The sequence below is a fragment of the Schistocerca gregaria genome, chromosome 11, assembly GCF_023897955.1.
Source record: "Schistocerca gregaria isolate iqSchGreg1 chromosome 11, iqSchGreg1.2, whole genome shotgun sequence".
Classification (NCBI taxonomy): Eukaryota; Metazoa; Arthropoda; class Insecta; order Orthoptera; family Acrididae; genus Schistocerca; species Schistocerca gregaria.
This window is the reverse complement of record NC_064930.1, coordinates 4765183-4782841: the sequence shown is the minus strand read 5'-3', so window position 1 is coordinate 4782841 and position 17659 is coordinate 4765183. Positions and strand designations below refer to the sequence as shown.

The 17659-nt window shown below is 47.5% G+C and overlaps 15 non-coding genes across 15 annotated transcripts; all 15 read left to right on the top strand.

The window, feature by feature from the left end:
- The first annotated feature begins 1866 nt into the window (after positions 1-1866).
- On the top strand, positions 1867-1939 carry Trnar-ucg (transfer RNA arginine (anticodon UCG)). Its single transcript has one exon. It is a non-coding gene; the product is annotated as a tRNA-Arg (tRNA).
- A 452-nt stretch (positions 1940-2391) lies between these two features.
- On the top strand, positions 2392-2464 carry Trnak-cuu (transfer RNA lysine (anticodon CUU)). Its single transcript has one exon. It is a non-coding gene; the product is annotated as a tRNA-Lys (tRNA).
- A 916-nt stretch (positions 2465-3380) lies between these two features.
- On the top strand, positions 3381-3453 carry Trnar-ucg (transfer RNA arginine (anticodon UCG)). Its single transcript has one exon. It is a non-coding gene; the product is annotated as a tRNA-Arg (tRNA).
- A 452-nt stretch (positions 3454-3905) lies between these two features.
- Trnak-cuu (transfer RNA lysine (anticodon CUU)) lies at positions 3906-3978 on the top strand. Its single transcript has one exon. It is a non-coding gene; the product is annotated as a tRNA-Lys (tRNA).
- A 918-nt stretch (positions 3979-4896) lies between these two features.
- On the top strand, positions 4897-4969 carry Trnar-ucg (transfer RNA arginine (anticodon UCG)). The gene has a single exon. It is a non-coding gene; the product is annotated as a tRNA-Arg (tRNA).
- Positions 4970-5421: 452 nt separating this feature from the next.
- Trnak-cuu (transfer RNA lysine (anticodon CUU)) lies at positions 5422-5494 on the top strand. Its single transcript has one exon. It is a non-coding gene; the product is annotated as a tRNA-Lys (tRNA).
- Positions 5495-6416: 922 nt separating this feature from the next.
- On the top strand, positions 6417-6489 carry Trnar-ucg (transfer RNA arginine (anticodon UCG)). The gene has a single exon. It is a non-coding gene; the product is annotated as a tRNA-Arg (tRNA).
- Positions 6490-6941: 452 nt separating this feature from the next.
- Positions 6942-7014, top strand: Trnak-cuu (transfer RNA lysine (anticodon CUU)). The gene has a single exon. It is a non-coding gene; the product is annotated as a tRNA-Lys (tRNA).
- A 906-nt stretch (positions 7015-7920) lies between these two features.
- Positions 7921-7993, top strand: Trnar-ucg (transfer RNA arginine (anticodon UCG)). The gene has a single exon. It is a non-coding gene; the product is annotated as a tRNA-Arg (tRNA).
- Positions 7994-11469: 3476 nt separating this feature from the next.
- Trnak-cuu (transfer RNA lysine (anticodon CUU)) lies at positions 11470-11542 on the top strand. Its single transcript has one exon. It is a non-coding gene; the product is annotated as a tRNA-Lys (tRNA).
- Positions 11543-12968: 1426 nt separating this feature from the next.
- Positions 12969-13041, top strand: Trnak-cuu (transfer RNA lysine (anticodon CUU)). The gene has a single exon. It is a non-coding gene; the product is annotated as a tRNA-Lys (tRNA).
- Positions 13042-14467: 1426 nt separating this feature from the next.
- Trnak-cuu (transfer RNA lysine (anticodon CUU)) lies at positions 14468-14540 on the top strand. Its single transcript has one exon. It is a non-coding gene; the product is annotated as a tRNA-Lys (tRNA).
- A 1426-nt stretch (positions 14541-15966) lies between these two features.
- Positions 15967-16039, top strand: Trnak-cuu (transfer RNA lysine (anticodon CUU)). Its single transcript has one exon. It is a non-coding gene; the product is annotated as a tRNA-Lys (tRNA).
- Positions 16040-16974: 935 nt separating this feature from the next.
- On the top strand, positions 16975-17047 carry Trnar-ucg (transfer RNA arginine (anticodon UCG)). The gene has a single exon. It is a non-coding gene; the product is annotated as a tRNA-Arg (tRNA).
- A 452-nt stretch (positions 17048-17499) lies between these two features.
- Trnak-cuu (transfer RNA lysine (anticodon CUU)) lies at positions 17500-17572 on the top strand. The gene has a single exon. It is a non-coding gene; the product is annotated as a tRNA-Lys (tRNA).
- Positions 17573-17659: the final 87 nt, after the last annotated feature.

Below are 17659 nucleotides of genomic sequence, written 5' to 3'. Positions count from 1 at the left end.
CTATGTCACTATCCACAACACTGATTCCTACACCTTCTACCCCTCTGCCGGTGTGCCCCAAGGTTCCGTCCTTTCCCCTCTTCTTTACCTTCTTTATACGGCGGACATGCCTCCACCTGCACCCCCCCTTCACCTTCTCCAGTACGCCGATGACACCGCCTTCCTTGCCCTTGCCCCCACCCTGCAACGCTCCCAACACCTTCTCCAATCCCATCTTGACCGGTTCACCTCTTGGTGTAACCAGTGGTTGCTCAAGGTCAATCCTTCCAAGACCCAGGCAATCATCGTAGGCAAAACCACCCCTTCCTTCCGTCTCCTTGATTTCTATCTTACCATTTATGGCCGTCCTATTAACCTCACACCCACCCTCAAGCACCTTGGCGTCGCCCTTGACCGTCGGCTCTCCTGGACCCCTCATCTCCGGACAATCCAAGCCAAGGCACGCTCCCGACTCCACCTCCTGAAGCTCCTTTCTGGCCGCACATGGGGTCTGGACCCCTCCACCGTCCTCCACACCTATAAATCTCTCATCCGCCCTATCCTCTGTTATGCCCATCCCGCCTGGATCTCTGCCCCGCCTACCTTTTACAAATCCCTTCAAATCCTTGAACGGCATGCACTCCGCCTCGCCTATCGCATCCGCCTCCCTTCCCCCACGTGGCTCCTCTATGACCTCAACCCCTTCCCACACCTCCTCCTCTTCCTCCAACGGCTACGGATCCTCTACACCTCCCGCAAGCTTGATCCTCCCCACCCGCTTGTCTCTTCCATCCTCTCCCACCCCAACCCACTGCCGCGCCTGTACTCCTGTATCCCACCTGCTCTCCATCTTCACACTCTCCACACCCTCTCCCAAGGTGGCTTCCGCCGACTCCCCCTCCCAGCTGATGCCCTCCTCCCCTCCATCTACCCCTCCTACCAACTTTGAGCCTTGCCTTCCCCTCTCCTCTCATTTTCCTGTGGGCACCCCCTCAACCTTCTCTCCCTACCTCTCTCCCTCCTTCCATCCTTACCTCCCCTCCCCCTCTCCCTGGGCTTCCACCCCCCTCTTTTCGTTTTCTCCCCTCCTCCTCCCTGGCATCCTATCTCTCCCTCCCTCCTTCCCTCCCAATGTTTTTTCCCTTGGCAGGCCCCCAGCTTTTCGGTGTGGACAGTGCCCCTGCAAGCGCCGAAGCCCATCTCCGCAGTGTCCGTGTCTTTCGTCCCGTCTGTACCTCGAGTGTTTCTTCGTTTTCTGCTCCACCGTTCACCTGTGCTAGTGTTCTCTATTCCGTGCTGTGCTGCCCGTTTTTTTAAAACTGAAACAGTGCTGCGTCGGTGAACGACTTCAATTCTTTTTATTCTCTGTTGTCTTCTGATTTTTGTCCTCCATGTCTGTGTTTTGAGATTATGTCTTCCTGTTTTTATCTCTTGTATGTTTCTTGTGGCCGAAGAGCGGCATATTAGGCCGCTGCCGGCCTACCTTTGTAGGTATAAAATGACAATAAAGGAAAAAAAAAAGGTATAGCATAAGGTTAGACGAGGCAGTCTGAATTACATTTTATAGATGTATTTCTCACAAATCTCAGAGCCTCTCGCGGTCGTCGTCGTCGTCGTCGTCGTCGTCGTCGCCGCCGCCGCTTCTGCAGAAGTAGCAAATGGCCATCGTAGCAAATGCGGCGAGGGACACCCTGCCATCGATTCCGAATGCGCAAAGTGTGTGCTCTTGTTTTCCTGTCTATGTTTGGTCGGTCTCGTAAGAGGTTGAATGTAACGAATGGGTGGGGAAGAGTAAGGGGCAGCGGCTGTGTGGAACGAAAGCACAATTCCTCAGGGGGTGTGAGCGTTTCGAGATGAGTCGTATATAAGTTATACTTGGTCGTCAGTGACCGTGTGGCCTAATGGATAAGGCGTCGGACTTCGGATCCGAAGATTGCAGGTTCGAATCTTGTCACGGTCGTGTTTTTCCAGTTCTGAAAAAGAAACATATCGTTTTAATGTAGCAATTGAGCAGTACGAAACCGTCTGAATGTTGCTGTTGAGCATTTTGTGCTTGGAGATGGTCTTGAGCTTGAAACACACACAACAAGACAGGTGTTAACTAGCGAAATGAACGGCAGAGTGGCCTCACCGCGAGGTGTGACTGGCACTTGCACATCTAAAACAACGTCGGAAAGTAACTCGTTCGGCTTTTGAGTCACATCAAGTATGTGTGTTAATTTTGACGCCGCTAGCTCTGCAGATTTTCATGCAATTCCTTTACCTCTCAGAAGTGAATTTGATATAAAAGTGAAGTACGTGACGAGTGTGACGTTAGGAAAACATTAGGCAGCATGGAGAGATTCTGTATGGGACCAACCAACCCAAACGAGTACTGTGTGATCTGCTGCCCAGCAGGTATCCAACGAGGCAGCACGGCTAGCTCAGTCGGTAGAGCATGAGACTCTTATTCACAGGGTCGTGGCTTCGAGCCCTACGCTGGGCGGAACTAATTTTTTTCCGCTGCAGATGTAAGTTACCGATTTTCTGATTAACGTGATGTAATGGAAATAGCAACTTTAAAATTTGCCTACGTCTCCATCGATCGCAAGAAAACTGTATTTGAAGGTGAAGGTGATTTTGTAGACATGTGTGAAAGTCATGTTCTAAAGGGCAGGTGGTTTTGTTTGGAGAGAATATCGGCTACGTGTCAGATGTGAAGCCAAGCAGTAATGGGTCGCCATAGCTGCTAACATTAGTCGAAAATATGAAGTGTTGTCAGCTGAAGTCTGATGATTCAGACGACCGTACGGACGAAGTACGCAAAAGTGCCGCTAGGCGGCGCCTGTTTCGCTCAGTGGTAGAGCAGTGGTCTAGTAAACCAGGGGTCGTGAGTTCCATCCTCACAGGAGGAAGACGAATCTTGGAAATCAGTTGCGCGTCGTGGCCGTATTGAAAGCAGTATCTGTGATGAGGAACAATTAGCGACAGGCGTATTATTAAGAATTACTCTCAGATGTGATTAAGGCGAATGGCGCAGATAAAGCATTTGCCAAAGCGGTATAGCATAAGGTGGGACGAGGCAGACTGAACTACACTTTATAGATGTATTTCTCACAAATCTCAGAGCCTCTCGCGGTCGTCGTCGTCGTCGTCGTCGTCGTCGCCGCCGCCGCTTCTGCAGAAGTAGCAAATGGCCATCGTAGCAAATGCGGCGAGGAACACCCTGCCATCGATTCCGAATGCGCAAAATGTGTGGTCTTGTTTTCCTGTCTATGTTTGGTCGGTCTCGTAAGAGGTTGAATGTAACGAATGGGTGGGGAAGAGTAAGGGGCAGCGGCTGTGTGGAACGAAAGCACAATTCCTCAGGGGGTGTGAGCGTTTCGAGATGAGTCGTATATAAGTTATACTTGGTCGTCAGTGACCGTGTGGCCTAATGGATAAGGCGTCGGACTTCGGATCCGAAGATTGTAGGTTCGAATCTTGTCACGGTCGTGTTTTTCCAGTTCTGAAAAAGAAACATATCGTTTTAATGTAGCAATTGAGCAGTACGAAACCGTCTGAATGTTGCTGTTGAGCATTTTGTGCTTGGAGATGGTCTTGAGCTTGAAACACACACAACAAGACAGGTGTTAACTAGCGAAATGAACGGCAGAGTGGCCTCACCGCGAGGTGTGACTGGCACTTGCACATCTAAAACAACGTCGGAAAGTAACTCGTTCGGCTTTAGGGTCACATCAAGTATGTGTGTTAATTTTGACACCGCTAGCTCTGCAGATTTTCATGCAATTCCTTTACCTCTCATAAGTGAATATGATATAAAAGTGAAGTACGACCCGAGTGTGACGTTAGGAAAACATTAGGCAGCATGGAGAGATTCTGTATGGGACCAACCAACCCAAACGAGTACTGTGTGATCTGCTGCCCAGCAGGTATCCAACGAGGCAGCACGGCTAGCTCAGTCGGTAGAGCATGAGACTCTTATTCACAGGGCTGTGGGTTCGAGCCCTACGCTGGGCGGAACTAATTTTTTTCCGCTGCAGATGTAAATTACCGATTTTCTGATTAACGTGATGTAATGGAAATAGCAACTTTAAAATTTGCCTACGTCTCCATCAGTCGCAAGAAAACTGTATTTGAAGGTGAAGGTGATTTTGTAGACATGTGTGAAAGTCATGTTCTGAAGTGCAGGTGGTTTTGTTTGGAGAGAATATCGGCTACGTGTCAGATGTGAAGCCAAGCAGTAATGGGTAGCCATAGCTGCTAATATTAGTCGAAAATATGAAGTGTTGTCAGCTGAAGTCTGATGATTCAGACGACCGTACGGACGAAGTACGCAAAAGTGCCGCTAGGCGGCGCCTGTTTCGCTCAGTGGTAGAGCAGTGGTCTAGTAAACCAGGGGTCGTGAGTTCCATCCTCACAGGAGGAAGACGAATCTTGGAAATCAGTTGCGCGTCGTGGCCGTATTGAAAGCAGTATCTGTGATGAGGAACAATTAGCGACAGGCGTATTATTAAGAATTACTCTCAGATGTGATTAAGGCGAATGGCGCAGATAAAGCATTTGCCAAAGCGGTATAGCATAAGGTGGGACGAGGCAGACTGAACTACATTTTATAGATGTATTTCTCACAAATCTCAGAGCCTCTCGCGGTCGTCGTCGTCGTCGTCGTCGTCGTCGTCGCCGCCGCCGCTTCTGCAGAAGTAGCAAATGGCCATCGTAGCAAATGCGGCGAGGAACACCCTGCCATCGATTCCGAATGCGCAAAGTGTGTGGTCTTGTTTTCCTGTCTATGTTTGGTCGGTCTCGTAAGAGTTGAATGTAACGAATGGGTGGGGAAGAGTAAGGGGCAGCGGCTGTGTGGAACGAAAGCACAATTCCTCAGGGGGTGTGAGCGTTTCGAGATGAGTCGTATATAAGTTATACTTGGTCGTCAGTGACTGTGTGGCCTAATGGATAAGGCGTCGGACTTCGGATCCGAAGATTGCAGGTTCGAATCTTGTCACGGTCGTGTTTTTCCAGTTCTGAAAAAGAAACATATCGTTTTAATGTAGCAATTGAGCAGTACGAAACCGTCTGAATGTTGCTGTTGAGCATTTTGTGCTTGGAGATGGTCTTGAGCTTGAAACACACACAACAAGACAGGTGTTAACTAGCGAAATGAACGGCAGAGTGGCCTCACCGCGAGGTGTGACTGGCACTTGCACATCTAAAACAACGTCGGAAAGTAACTCGTTCGGCTTTTGAGTCACATCAAGTATGTGTGTTAATTTTGACGCCGCTAGCTCTGCAGATTTTCATGCAATTCCTTTACCTCTCAGAAGTGAATTTGATATAAAAGTGAAGTACGTGACGAGTGTGACGTTAGGAAAACATTAGGCAGCATGGAGAGATTCTGTATGGGACCAACCAACCCAAACGAGTACTGTGTGATCTGCTGCCCAGCAGGTATCCAACGAGGCAGCACGGCTAGCTCAGTCGGTAGAGCATGAGACTCTTATTCACAGGGTCGTGGCTTCGAGCCCTACGCTGGGCGGAACTAATTTTTTTCCGCTGCAGATGTAAGTTACCGATTTTCTGATTAACGTGATGTAATGGAAATAGCAACTTTAAAATTTGCCTACGTCTCCATCGGTCGCAAGAAAACTGTATTTGAAGGTGAAGGTGATTTTGTAGACATGTGTGAAAGTCATGTTCTAAAGGGCAGGTGGTTTTGTTTGGAGAGAATATCGGCTACGTGTCAGATGTGAAGCCAAGCAGTAATGGGTCGCCATAGCTGCTAACATTAGTCGAAAATATGAAGTGTTGTCAGCTGAAGTCTGATGATTCAGACGACCGTACGGACGAAGTACGCAAAAGTGCCGCTAGGCGGCGCCTGTTTCGCTCAGTGGTAGAGCAGTGGTCTAGTAAACCAGGGGTCGTGAGTTCCATCCTCACAGGAGGAAGACGAATCTTGGAAATCAGTTGCGCGTCGTGGCCGTATTGAAAGCAGTATCTGTGATGAGGAACAATTAGCGACAGGCGTATTATTAAGAATTACTCTCAGATGTGATTAAGGCGAATGGCGCAGATAAAGCATTTGCCAAAGCGGTATAGCATAAGGTGGGACGAGGCAGACTGAACTACACTTTATAGATGTATTTCTCACAAATCTCAGAGCCTCTCGCGGTCGTCGTCGTCGTCGTCGTCGTCGTCGTCGTCGCCGCCGCCGCTTCTGCAGAAGTAGCAAATGGCCATCGTAGAAAATGCGGCGAGGAACAACCTGCCATCGATTCCGAATGCGCAAAGTGTGTGGTCTTGTTTTCCTGTCTATGCTTTGTCGGTCTCGTAAGAGGTTGAATATAACGAATGGGTGGGGAAGAGTAAGGGGCAGCGGCTGTGTGGAACGAAAGCACAATTCCTCAGGGGGTGTGAGCGTTTCGAGATGAGTCGTATATAAGTTATACTTGGTCGTCAGTGACCGTGTGGCCTAATGGATAAGGCGTCGGACTTCGGATCCGAAGATTGCAGGTTCGAATCTTGTCACGGTCGTGTTTTTCCAGTTCTGAAAAAGAAACATATCGTTTTAATGTAGCAATTGAGCAGTACGAAACCGTCTGAATGTTGCTGTTGAGCATTTTGTGCTTGGAGATGGTCTTGAGCTTGAAACACACACAACAAGACAGGTGTTAACTAGCGAAATGAACGGCAGAGTGGCCTCACCGCGAGGTGTGACTGGCACTTGCACATCTAAAACAACGTCGGAAAGTAACTCGTTCGGCTTTTGAGTCACATCAAGTATGTGTGTTAATTTTGACGCCGCTAGCTCTGCAGATTTTCATGCAATTCCTTTACCTCTCAGAAGTGAATTTGATATAAAAGTGAAGTACGTGACGAGTGTGACGTTAGGAAAACATTAGGCAGCATGGAGAGATTCTGTATGGGACCAACCAACACAAACGAGTACTGTGTGATCTGCTGCCCAGCAGGTATCCAACGAGGCAGCACGGCTAGCTCAGTCGGTAGAGCATGAGACTCTTATTCACAGGGTCGTGGCTTCGAGCCCTACGCTGGGCGGAACTAATTTTTTTCCGCTGCAGATGTAAGTTACCGATTTTCTGATTAACGTGATGTAATGGAAATAGCAACTTTAAAATTTGCCTACGTCTCCATCGGTCGCAAGAAAACTGTATTTGAAGGTGAAGGTGATTTTGTAGACATGTGTGAAAGTCATGTTCTGAAGTGCAGGTGGTTTTGTTTGGAGAGAATATCGGCTACGTGTCAGATGTGAAGCCAAGCAGTAATGGGTGGCCATAGCTGCTAACATTAGTCGAAAATATGAAGTGTTGTCAGCTGAAGTCTGATGATTCAGACGACCGTACGGACGAAGTACGCAAAAGTGCCGCTAGGCGGCGCCTGTTTCGCTCAGTGGTAGAGCAGTGGTCTAGTAAACCAGGGGTCGTGAGTTCCATCCTCACAGGAGGAAGACGAATCTTGGAAATCAGTTGCGCGTCGTGGCCGTATTGAAAGCAGTATCTGTGATGAGGAACAATTAGCGACAGGCGTATTATTAAGAATTACTCTCAGATGTGATTAAGGCGAATGGCGCAGATAAAGCATTTGCCAAAGCGGTATAGCATAAGGTGAGACGAGGCAGTCTGAATTACATTTTATAGATGTATTTCTCACAAATCTCAGAGCCTCTAGCGGTCGTCGTCGTCGTCGTCGCCGCCGCCGCTTCTGCAGAAGTAGCAAATGGCCATCGTAGCAAATGCGGCGAGGAACAACCTGCCATCGATTCCGAATGCGCAAAGTGTGTGGTCTTGTTTTCCTGTCTATGTTTGGTCGGTCTCGTAAGAGTTGAATGTAACGAATGGGTGGGGAAGAGTAAGGGGCAGCGGCTGTGTGGAACGAAAGCACAATTCCTCAGGGGGTGTGAGCGTTTCGAGATGAGTCGTATATAAGTTATACTTGGTCGTCAGTGACTGTGTGGCCTAATGGATAAGGCGTCGGACTTCGGATCCGAAGATTGCAGGTTCGAATCTTGTCACGGTCGTGTTTTTCCAGTTCTGAAAAAGAAACATATCGTTTTAATGTAGCAATTGAGCAGTACGAAACCGTCTGAATGTTGCTGTTGAGCATTTTGTGCTTGGAGATGGTCTTGAGCTTGAAACACACACAACAAGACAGGTGTTAACTAGCGAAATGAACGGCAGAGTGGCCTCACCGCGAGGTGTGACTGGCACTTGCACATCTAAAACAACGTCGGAAAGTAACTCGTTCGGCTTTTGAGTCACATCAAGTATGTGTGTTAATTTTGACGCCGCTAGCTCTGCAGATTTTCATGCAATTCCTTTACCTCTCAGAAGTGAATTTGATATAAAAGTGAAGTACGTGACGAGTGTGACGTTAGGAAAACATTAGGCAGCATGGAGAGATTCTGTATGGGACCAACCAACCCAAACGAGTACTGTGTGATCTGCTGCCCAGCAGGTATCCAACGAGGCAGCACGGCTAGCTCAGTCGGTAGAGCATGAGACTCTTATTCACAGGGCTGTGGCTTCGAGCCCTACGCTGGGCGGAACTAATTTTTTTCCGCTGCAGATGTAAGTTACCGATTTTCTGATTAACGTAATGTAATGGAAATAGCAACTTTAAAATTTGCCTACGTCTCCATCGGTCGCAAGAAAACTGTATTTGAAGGTGAAGGTGATTTTGTAGACATGTGTGAAAGTCATGTTCTGAAGTGCAGGTGGTTTTGTTTGGAGAGAATATCGGCTACGTGTCAGATGTGAAGCCAAGCAGTAATGGGTCGCCATAGCTGCTAATATTAGTCGAAAATATGAAGTGTTGTCAGCTGAAGTCTGATGATTCAGACGACCATACGGTCGAAGTACGCAAAAGTGCCGCTAGGCGGCGCCTGTTTCGCTCTGTGGTAGATCATTGGTCTAGTAAACCAGGGGTCGTGAGTTCCATCCTCACAGGAGGAAGACGAATCTTGGAAATCAGTTGCGCGTCGTGGCCGTATAGAAAGCAGTATCTTTGATGAAGAACAATTAGCGACAGGCGTATTATTAAGAATTACTCTCAGATGTGATTAAGGCGAATGGCGCAGATAAAGCATTTGCCAAAGCGGTATAGCATAAGGTGAGACGAGGCAGTCTGAATTACATTTTATAGATGTATTTCTCACAAATCTCAGAGCCTCTCGCGGTCGTCGTCGTCGTCGTCGTCGTCGTCGTCGTCGTTTTCGCCGCCGCTTCTGCAGAAGTAGCAAATGGCCATCGTAGCAAATGCGGCGAGGAACACCCTGCCATCGATTCCGAATGCGCAAAGTGTGTGGTCTTGTTTTCCTGTCTATGTTTGGTCGGTCTCGTAAGAGGTTGAATGTAACGAATGGGTGGTGAAGAGTAAGGGGCAGCGGCTGTGTGGAACGAAAGCAAATTCCTCAGGGGGTGTGAGCGTTTCGAGATGAGTAGTATATAAGTTACACTTGGACGTCAGTGACCGTGTGGACTAATGGATAAGGCGTCGGACTTCGGATCCGAAGGTTGCAGGTTCGAATCTTGGCACGGTCGTGTTTTTCCAGTTCTGAAAAAGAAACATATCGTTTTAATGTAGCAATTGAGCAGTACGTAACCGTCTGAATGTTGCTGTTGAGCATTTTGTGCTTGGAGATGGTCTTGAGCTTGAAACACACACAACAAGACAGGTGTTAACTAGCGAAATGAACGGCAGAGTGGCCTCACCGCGAGGTGTGACTGGCACTTGCACATCTAAAACAACGTCGGAAAGTAACTCGTTCGGCTTTTGAGTCACATCAAGTATGTGTGTTAATTTTGACGCCGCTAGCTCTGCAGATTTTCATGCAATTCCTTTACCTCTCATAAGTGAATATGATATAAAAGTGAAGTACGTGACGAGTGTGACGTTAGGAAAACATTAGGCAGCATGGAGAGATTCTGTATGGGACCAACCAACACAAACGAGTACTGTGTGATCTGCTGCCCAGCAGGTATCCAACGAGGCAGCACGGCTAGATCAGTCGGTAGAGCATGAGACTCTTATTCACAGGGTCGTGGCTTCGAGCCCTACGCTGGGCGGAACGGAATTTTTTTCCGCTGCAGATGTAAATTACCGATTTTCTGATTAACGTGATGTAATGGAAATAGCAACGTTAAAATTTGCCTACGTCTCCATCAGTCGCAAGAAAACTGTATTTGAAGGTGAAGGTGATTTTGTAGACATGTGTGAAAGTCATGTTCTGAAGTGCAGGTGGTTTTGTTTGGAGAGAATATCGGCTACGTGTCAGATGTGTAGCCAAGCAGTAATGGGTCGCCATAGCTGCTAATATTAGTCGAAAATATGAAGTGTTGTCAGCTGAAGTCTGATGATTCAGACGACCGTATGGACGAAGAACGCAAAAGTGCCGCTAGGCGGCGCCTGTTTAGCTCAGTGGTAGAGCATTGGTCTAGTAAACCAGGGGTCGTGAGTTCCATCCTCACAGGAGGAAGACGAATCTTGGAAATCAGTTGCGCGTCGTGGCAGTATAGAAAGCAGTATCTGTGATGAAGAACAATTAGCGACAGGCGTATTATTAGGAATTACTCTCAGATGTGATTAAGGCGAATGGCGCAGATAAAGCATTTGCCAAAGCGGTATAGCATAAGGTGAGACGAGGCAGTCTGAATTACATTTTATAGATGTATTTCTCACAAATCTCAGAGCCTCTCGCGGTCGTCGTCGTCGTCGTCGCCGCCGCTTCTGCAGAAGTAGCAAATGGCCATCGTAGCAAATGCGGCGAGGAACACCCTGCCATCGATTCCGAATGCGCAAAGTGTGTGGTCTTGTTTTCCTGTCTATGTTTGGTCGGTCTCGTAAGAGGTTGAATGTAACGAATGGGTGGTGAAGAGTAAGGGGCAGCGGCTGTGTGGAACGAAAGCAAATTCCTCAGGGGGTGTGAGCGTTTCGAGATGAGTCGTATATAAGTTACACTTGGACGTCAGTGACCGTGTGGACTAATGGATAAGGCGTCGGACTTCGGATCCGAAGATTGCAGGTTCGAATCTTGGCACGGTCGTGTTTTTCCAGTTCTGAAAAAGAAACATATCGTTTTAATGTAGCAATTGAGCAGTACGTAACCGTCTGAATGTTGCTGTTGAGCATTTTGTGCTTGGAGATGGTCTTGAGCTTGAAACACACACAACAAGACAGGTGTTAACTAGCGAAATGAACGGCAGAGTGGCCTCACCGCGAGGTGTGACTGGCACTTGCACATCTAAAACGACGTCGGAAAGTAACTCGTTCGGCTTTTGAGTCACATCAAGTATGTGTGTTAATTTTGACGCCGCTAGCTCTGCAGATTTTCATGCAATTCCTTTACCTCTCATAAGTGAATATGATATAAAAGTGAAGTACGTGACGAGTGTGACGTTAGGAAAACATTAGGCAGCATGGAGAGATTCTGTATGGGACCAACCAACCCAAACGAGTACTGTGTGATCTGCTGCCCAGCAGGTATCCAACGAGGCAGCACGGCTAGCTCAGTCGGTAGAGCATGAGACTCTTATTCACAGGGTCGTGGGTTCGAGCCCTACGCTGGGCGGAACGGAATTTTTTTCCGCTGCAGATGTAAATTACCGATTTTCTGATTAACGTGATGTAATGGAAGTAGCAACTTTAAAATTTGCCTACGTCTCCATCAGTCGCAAGAAAACTGTATTTGAAGGTGAAGGTGATTTTGTAGACATGTGTGAAAGTCATGTTCTGAAGTGCAGGTGGTTTTGTTTGGAGAGAATATCGGCTACGTGTCAGATGGGAAGCCAAGCAGTAATGAGTCGCCATAGCTGCTAATATTAGTCGAAAATATGAAGTGTTGTCAGCTGAAGTCTGATGATTCAGACGACCATACGGACGAAGTACGCAAAAGTGCCGTCAGGCGGCGCCTGTTTCGCTCTGTGGTAGAGCATTGGTCTAGTAAACCAGGGGTCGTGAGTTCCATCCTCACAGGAGGAAGACGAATCTTGGAAATCAGTTGCGCGTCGTGGCCGTATAGAAAGCAGTATCTGTGATGAAGAACAATTAGTGACAGGCGTATTATTAAGAATTACTCTCAGATGTGATTAAGGCGAATGGCGCAGATAAAGCATTTGCCAAAGCGGTATAGCATAAGGTGAGACGAGGCAGTCTGAATTACATTTTATAGATGTATTTCTCACAAATCTCAGAGCCTCTCGCGGTCGTCGTCGTCGTCGCCGCCGCTTCTGCAGAAGTAGCAAATGGCCATCGTAGCAAATGCGGCGAGGAACACCCTGCCATCGATTCCGAATGCGCAAAGTGTGTGGTCTTGTTTTCCTGTCTATGTTTGGTCGGTCTCGTAAGAGGTTGAATGTAACGAATGGGTGGTGAAGAGTAAGGGGCAGCGGCTGTGTGGAACGAAAGCAAATTCCTCAGGGGGTGTGAGCGTTTCGAGATGAGTCGTATATAAGTTACACTTGGACGTCAGTGACCGTGTGGACTAATGGATAAGGCGTCGGACTTCGGATCCGAAGATTGTAGGTTCGAATCTTGTCACGGTCGTGTTTTTCCAGTTCTGAAAAAGAAACATATCGTTTTAATGTAGCAATTGAGCAGTACGTAACCGTCTGAATGTTGCTGTTGAGCATTTTGTGCTTGGAGATGGTCTTGAGCTTGAAACACACACAACAAGACAGGTGTTAACTAGCGAAATGAACGGCAGAGTGGCCTCACCGCGAGGTGTGACTGGCACTTGCACATCTAAAACAACGTCGGAAAGTAACTCGTTCGGCTTTTGAGTCACATCAAGTATGTGTGTTAATTTTGACGCCGCTAGCTCTGCAGATTTTCATGCAATTCCTTTACCTCTCATAAGTGAATATGATATAAAAGTGAAGTACGTGACGAGTGTGACGTTAGGAAAACATTAGGCAGCATGGAGAGATTCTGTATGGGACCAACCAACCCAAACGAGTACTGTGTGATCTGCTGCCCAGCAGGTATCCAACGAGGCAGCACGGCTAGCTCAGTCGGTAGAGCATGAGACTCTTATTCACAGGGTCGTGGGTTCGAGCCCTACGCTGGGCGGAACGGAATTTTTTTCCGCTGCAGATGTAAATTACCGATTTTCTGATTAACGTGATGTAATGGAAATAGCAACGTTAAAATTTGCCTACGTCTCCATCAGTCGCAAGAAAACTGTATTTGAAGGTGAAGGTGATTTTGTAGACATGTGTGAAAGTCATGTTCTGAAGTGCAGGTGGTTTTGTTTGGAGAGAATATCGGCTACGTGTCAGATGTGTAGCCAAGCAGTAATGGGTCGCCATAGCTGCTAATATTAGTCGAAAATATGAAGTGTTGTCAGCTGAAGTCTGATGATTCAGACGACCGTACGGACGAAGAACGCAAAAGTGCCGTCAGGCGGCGCCTGTTTAGCTCAGTGGTAGAGCATTGGTCTAGTAAACCAGGGGTCGTGAGTTCCATCCTCACAGGAGGAAGACGAATCTTGGAAATCAGTTGCGCGTCGTGGCCGTATAGAAAGCAGTATCTGTGATGAAGAACAATTAGCGACAGGCGTATTATTAAGAATTACTTTCAGATGTGATTAAGGCGAATGGCGCAGATAAAGCATTTGCCAAAGCGGTATAGCATAAGGTGAGACGAGGCAGTCTGAATTACATTTTATAGATGTATTTCTCACAAATCTCAGAGCCTCTCGCGGTCGTCGTCGTCGTCGCCGCCGCTTCTGCAGAAGTAGCAAATGGCCATCGTAGCAAATGCGGCGAGGAACACCCTGCCATCGATTCCGAATGCGCAAAGTGTGTGGTCTTGTTTTCCTGTCTATGTTTGGTCGGTCTCGTAAGAGGTTGAATGTAACGAATGGGTGGTGAAGAGTAAGGGGCAGCGGCTGTGTGGAACGAAAGCAAATTCCTCAGGGGGTGTGAGCGTTTCGAGATGAGTCGTATATAAGTTACACTTGGACGTCAGTGACCGTGTGGACTAATGGATAAGGCGTCGGACTTCGGATCCGAAGATTGTAGGTTCGAATCTTGTCACGGTCGTGTTTTTCCAGTTCTGAAAAAGAAACATATCGTTTTAATGTAGCAATTGAGCAGTACGTAACCGTCTGAATGTTGCTGTTGAGCATTTTGTGCTTGGAGATGGTCTTGAGCTTGAAACACACACAACAAGACAGGTGTTAACTAGCGAAATGAACGGCAGAGTGGCCTCACCGCGAGGTGTGACTGGCACTTGCACATCTAAAACAACGTCGGAAAGTAACTCGTTCGGCTTTTGAGTCACATCAAGTATGTGTGTTAATTTTGACGCCGCTAGCTCTGCAGATTTTCATGCAATTCCTTTACCTCTCATAAGTGAATATGATATAAAAGTGAAGTACGTGACGAGTGTGACGTTACGAAAACATTAGGCAGCATGGAGAGATTCTGTATGGGACCAACCAACCCAAACGAGTACTGTGTGATCTGCTGCCCAGCAGGTATCCAACGAGGCAGCACGGCTAGCTCAGTCGGTAGAGCATGAGACTCTTATTCACAGGGTCGTGGGTTCGAGCCCTACGCTGGGCGGAACGGAATTTTTTTCCGCTGCAGATGTAAATTACCGATTTTCTGATTAACGTGATGTAATGGAAATAGCAACGTTAAAATTTGCCTACGTCTCCATCAGTCGCAAGAAAACTGTATTTGAAGGTGAAGGTGATTTTGTAGACATGTGTGAAAGTCATGTTCTGAAGTGCAGGTGGTTTTGTTTGGAGAGAATATCGGCTACGTGTCAGATGTGTAGCCAAGCAGTAATGGGTCGCCATAGCTGCTAATATTAGTCGAAAATATGAAGTGTTGTCAGCTGAAGTCTGATGATTCAGACGACCGTACGGACGAAGAACGCAAAAGTGCCGTCAGGCGGCGCCTGTTTAGCTCAGTGGTAGAGCATTGGTCTAGTAAACCAGGGGTCGTGAGTTCCATCCTCACAGGAGGAAGACGAATCTTGGAAATCAGTTGCGCGTCGTGGCCGTATAGAAAGCAGTATCTGTGATGAAGAACAATTAGCGACAGGCGTATTATTAAGAATTACTTTCAGATGTGATTAAGGCGAATGGCGCAGATAAAGCATTTGCCAAAGCGGTATAGCATAAGGTGAGACGAGGCAGTCTGAATTACATTTTATAGATGTATTTCTCACAAATCTCAGAGCCTCTCGCGGTCGTCGTCGTCGTCGCCGCCGCTTCTGCAGAAGTAGCAAATGGCCATCGTAGCAAATGCGGCGAGGAACACCCTGCCATCGATTCCGAATGCGCAAAGTGTGTGGTCTTGTTTTCCTGTCTATGTTTGGTCGGTCTCGTAAGAGGTTGAATGTAACGAATGGGTGGTGAAGAGTAAGGGGCAGCGGCTGTGTGGAACGAAAGCAAATTCCTCAGGGGGTGTGAGCGTTTCGAGATGAGTCGTATATAAGTTACACTTGGACGTCAGTGACCGTGTGGACTAATGGATAAGGCGTCGGACTTCGGATCCGAAGGTTGCAGGTTCGAATCTTGGCACGGTCGTGTTTTTCCAGTTCTGAAAAAGAAACATATCGTTTTAATGTAGCAATTGAGCAGTACGTAACCGTCTGAATGTTGCTGTTGAGCATTTTGTGCTTGGAGATGGTCTTGAGCTTGAAACACACACAACAAGACAGGTGTTAACTAGCGAAATGAACGGCAGAGTGGCCTCACCGCGAGGTGTGACTGGCACTTGCACATCTAAAACGACGTCGGAAAGTAACTCGTTCGGCTTTTGAGTCACATCAAGTATGTGTGTTAATTTTGACGCCGCTAGCTCTGCAGATTTTCATGCAATTCCTTTACCTCTCATAAGTGAATATGATATAAAAGTGAAGTACGTGACGAGTGTGACGTTAGGAAAACATTAGGCAGCATGGAAAGATTCTGTATGGGACCAACCAACCCAAACGAGTACTGTGTGATCTGCTGCCCAGCTGGTATCCAACGAGGCAGCACGGCTAGCTCAGTCGGTAGAGCATGAGACTCTTATTCACAGGGTCGTGGGTTCGAGCCCTACGCTGGGCGGAACGGAATTTTTTTCCGCTGCAGATGTAAATTACCGATTTTCTGATTAACGTGATGTAATGGAAATAGCAACGTTAAAATTTGCCTACGTCTCCATCAGTCGCAAGAAAACTGTATTTGAAGGTGAAGGTGATTTTGTAGACATGTGTGAAAGTCATGTTCTGAAGTGCAGGTGGTTTTGTTTGGAGAGAATATCGGCTACGTGTCAGATGTGTAGCCAAGCAGTAATGGGTCGCCATAGCTGCTAATATTAGTCGAAAATATGAAGTGTTGTCAGCTGAAGTCTGATGATTCAGACGACCGTACGGACGAAGAACGCAAAAGTGCCGTCAGGCGGCGACTGTTTAGCTCAGTGGTAGAGCATTGGTCTAGTAAACCAGGGGTCGTGAGTTCCATCCTCACAGGAGGAAGACGAATCTTGGAAATCAGTTGCGCGTCGTGGCCGTATAGAAAGCAGTATCTGTGATGAAGAACAATTAGCGACAGGCGTATTGTTAAGAATTACTCTCAGATGTGATTAAGGCGAATGGCGCAGATAAAGCATTTGCCAAAGCGGTATAGCATAAGGTGAGACGAGGCAGTCTGAATTACATTTTATAGATGTATTTCTCACAAATCTCAGAGCCTCTTGCGGTCGTCGTCGTCGTCGTCGTCGTCGTCGTCGTCGTCGTCGTCGTCGCCGCCGCCGCTTCTGCAGAAGTAGCAAATGGCCATCGTAGCAAATGCGGCGAGGAACACTCTGCCATCGATTCCGAATGCGCAAAGTGTGTGGTCTTGTTTTCCTGTCTATGTTTGGTCGGTCTCGTAAGAGGTTGAATGTAACGAATGGGTGGGGAAGAGTAAGGGGCAGCGGCTGTGTGGAACGAAAGCACAATTCCTCAGGGGGTGTGAGCGTTTCGAGATGAGTCGTATATAAGTTATACTTGGTCGTCAGTGACCGTGTGGCCTAATGGATAAGGCGTCGGACTTCGGATCCGAAGATTGCAGGTTCGAATCCTGTCACGGTCGTGTTCTTCCAGTTCTGAAAAAGAAACATATCGTTTCAACGTAGCAATTGAGCAGTACGAAACCGTCTGAATGTTGCTGTTGAGCATTTTGTGCTTGGAGATGGTCTTGAGCTTGAAACACACACAACAAGGCAGGTGTTAACTAGCGAAATGAACGGCAGAGTGGCCTCACCGCGAGGTGTGACTGGCACTTGCACATCTAAAACAACGTCGGAAAGTAACTCGTTCGACTTCTGAGTCACATCAAGTATGTGTGTTAATTTTGACGCCGCTAGCTCTGCAGATTTTCAGGCAATTCCTTTACCTCTCATAAGTGAATATGATATAAAAGTGAAGTACGTGACGAGTGTGACGTTAGGAAAACATTAGGCAGCATGGAGAGATTCTGTATGGGACCAACCAACCCAAATGAGTACTGTGTGATCTGCTGCCCAGCAGGTATCCAACGAGTCAGCACGGCTAGCTCAGTCGGTAGAGCATGAGACTCTTATTCACAGGGTCGTGGCTTCGAGCCCTACGCTGGGCGGAACTAATTTTTTTCCGCTGCAGATGTAAGTTACCGATTTTCTGATTAACGTGATGTAATGGAAATAGCAACTTTAAAATTTGCCTA